Below are 3,039 nucleotides of genomic sequence, written 5' to 3' on the forward strand. Positions count from 1 at the left end.
GATCCAAGACACCTCTGCAGAGCTTCCCTCTGGGGAACCTCACTTTAGTGAACCACTCACAACCCTTAGATCCCCCTGAGGACACTCAAAGTCCCACTCCCCACCCCTGAGTCTCTAGATTTCACCCTCCCCACCACCATCACTGGCTTCCCTGGTGGCTCAGTGGTAAAGAATCCACCTGCCAATGCAGGAGACTTGAGTTCCATCCCTGATCCAGGAAGATCCCCTGGAAAAGGAAATGGCAACCCACTCCAGTATTGTTGCCTGGAAAATCCCATGAACAGAGGAGCCTGGCGGGCTACAGTCCATTCAGTCCATAGGATTGCAAGAAGTCAGACTTAGTGACTAAACAACAACCACCACCACACCACCACCACCCAGCCACCATTCCCACCTCTCACCCTGATATTGGGTGCTCGCTGCCAGGACATGGAGGACTAGGGCTGGAAGAACAATAACAATAATAGCAAAATTGGACACATGTCCAACCCTACTATGTACCAGGATTGGATCTAGGGGCTTCACATATACAACTCTACTCACTTCTGGTTTTTGTTAGTTGCACACTTTATTTTTTAAATAATTAATTTTTGGTTGCATTGGCTCTCCTTTGTTGTGCATGGGCTTTCTTTAGATGCAGTGAGCAGTAGCTACTCTCTAGTTGTGGTGCACAGGCTTCTCATTGATGTGAGGCTTCTCTTGTTGCAGAGCACAGACTCAAAACACGCTGAGCGCTTCCACAGTTTTGGTGCACAGTCTTAGTCACCCTGAGCCATGTGGGATCTTCCCCGACCAGGGATCAAACCCATGTCCGTTGCCCCAGCCCCCACATTAGCAGGCAGACTCCCAACCACTGGACCACCAGAGAAATCCTCCATTCACTCTTCACAGAAGACAAATGAGGACTATGACCATTTTACAGATGAGGAAAACTGAGCCACAGAGAGGTTCAATCACTTGCCTAAAATCACATAGATAGAAAGTGGCAGAACAGGTGGAGGCAAAGAGGAAAGAGGATAGGGCAGGTCTGGGATGGATGGGAGTGGAAAAGGGGAGTGGGGTGAGAAGATAATAAAAACAGAGACAGGGAGGTCCCTGGTGGTCCAGTGGTTAAGAATCTGCCTTGCAATGCAGGGCACACTGGTTCAATCCCTGGTCTGGGAAGATCCCACAAGCCGCAGCACAACTAAGCCCATGCACCCCAACTACTGAACCAGTGCTCTAGAGCCGAGAGCCACGAACCAAAACTACTGGAGCCCTGGAGCCTGTGCTCCACAACAAGAAGCCTCCACAATGACAAGCCACTCTCAGGGACTGAAGAAAGCCCTTGCACAGCAACCAAGACCCAGCACAGCCGAAAAAGAAGATGCCGCATGCCTCGAAGCGACTAAACCTCTGCGCCACAACCAGAGAACCCACGTGCTGCACAAAAGATCCCGCATGACCCAACTAAGAGCTGTTGTTCAGTCACTAAGTTGTGTCTGACTCTTTGCAACCCATGAACTGTAGCACGCCAGGCTTCCCTGTCCTTCACTATCTCCCTAAGTTTGCTCAAACGCGTGTTCATTGAGTGTAAGTGATGCCATCCAATCATCTCATTCTCTGTCGCCCCCTTCTTGTCCTGCGCTCAGTTTTTCACAGCATCAGAGTCTTTTCCAATGAGTCAGCTCTTCGCATCAGGTGGCCAAGGTATTGGAGCTTCAGCTTCAGAATCAGTCCTTCCAATGAATATTCAGGGTTGATTTCCTTTAGGACTGACTGGTTTGATCTCCTTGCCATCCAAAAAACTCTCAAGAGTCTTCTCCAGCACCACCGTTCGAAAGTATCAATTCTTCGGCACTCAGCCTTCATGGTCCAACTCCCACATCTGTACATGACTACTGGAAAAACCGTAGCTTTAACAATACAGACCTTTGTTGGCAAAGTAATGTCTCTGCTTTTTAATAGGCTGTCTAGGTTTGCCATAGCTTTTCTTCTAAGGAGCAAATGAATATTATAATAATCATAGAGACAGAGATGGGATTTTCCCAGCAAGAGTACTGGATTGGGGTGCCATTGCCTTCTCCGAGAGACAGAGATAGAGAAATAAAAAGCCTGAATCCAGGCAGAGATAGCCTCACTCACAGAGCATGTCTAGCCCTGTGATCTCTGGCTCCTGCCCACCTTTTGACCTCATCCCTGACCACTGTTGTCTTCCAGACTCAGTAATGAATTTTCTCTTCCTCCAACATATCATGTCATTCCAGCCCCTGGGCCTTCACACTCTTTTCCCCTTCCATGGCTGCTTTCGTCTTTTCATTAAATTCTTGTTTTTTTTTTTTTTCTTTTTTTGACAGGAAATAGCATTTATTGGTGAGCATGATTAAGGAGGGGACAGCGCTGATGCTCACGAGTGCAGGGCCCGTCATTTGTCCAGGGGACCGCGATTTGTATCTGACCCCACAGCCCAGGATGAGTCGCTTTTCTGCCGCCATGTTTTCAAATTCATCTGCATTGAACTTGGTAAATCCCCACTTCTTGGAGATGTGGATCTTGTGGCGGCCAGGGAACTTGAACTTGGCCCGGCGGAGGGCTTCAATCACATGTTCCTTGTTCTGCAGCTTGGTGCAGATGGACATCATGACCTGGCCAAGGTGGACCCTGGCCACTGTGCCCTGGGGCTTTCCAAAGGCACCGCGCATACCTGTCTGGAGGCTATCAGCTCCAGGGCAAGACAACACCTTGTTGATGCGGATGACATGGAAGGGGTGGAGCCATACTCAGATATGAAAACCATCTTTGCCACCGCTTTTCACCATGTACTTGTTGGCACAAATATGGGCAGCCTCCAGGGCTTCAGAGGAGAGCTGCTCATACTCATCTGACACCATGTGGCCATAGAGTGGGAGCTCATCCACTTTGGCCTTCTTACGCCCCAAGCTGAAGACGCGGATCTTAGCATCAGGGACACCTCGGCAGAAGCGGGACTTTGGGTACGGCTTGTTCTTACAATACCGGTAACACTGGGCGGGGTGGTGGCACATGGCAACACCAGGATCT

At 49.6% G+C, this 3,039-nt stretch overlaps 1 pseudogene; it reads right to left on the reverse strand.

Annotated features, from left to right (window-relative positions):
* Window positions 1-2,386: 2,386 nt before the first annotated feature.
* LOC101114634 (large ribosomal subunit protein uL16-like) lies at window positions 2,387-3,039 on the reverse strand (annotated as a pseudogene).

This window comes from Ovis aries, chromosome 14 (assembly GCF_016772045.2).
Source record: "Ovis aries strain OAR_USU_Benz2616 breed Rambouillet chromosome 14, ARS-UI_Ramb_v3.0, whole genome shotgun sequence".
NCBI lineage: Eukaryota > Metazoa > Chordata > Mammalia > Artiodactyla > Bovidae > Ovis > Ovis aries.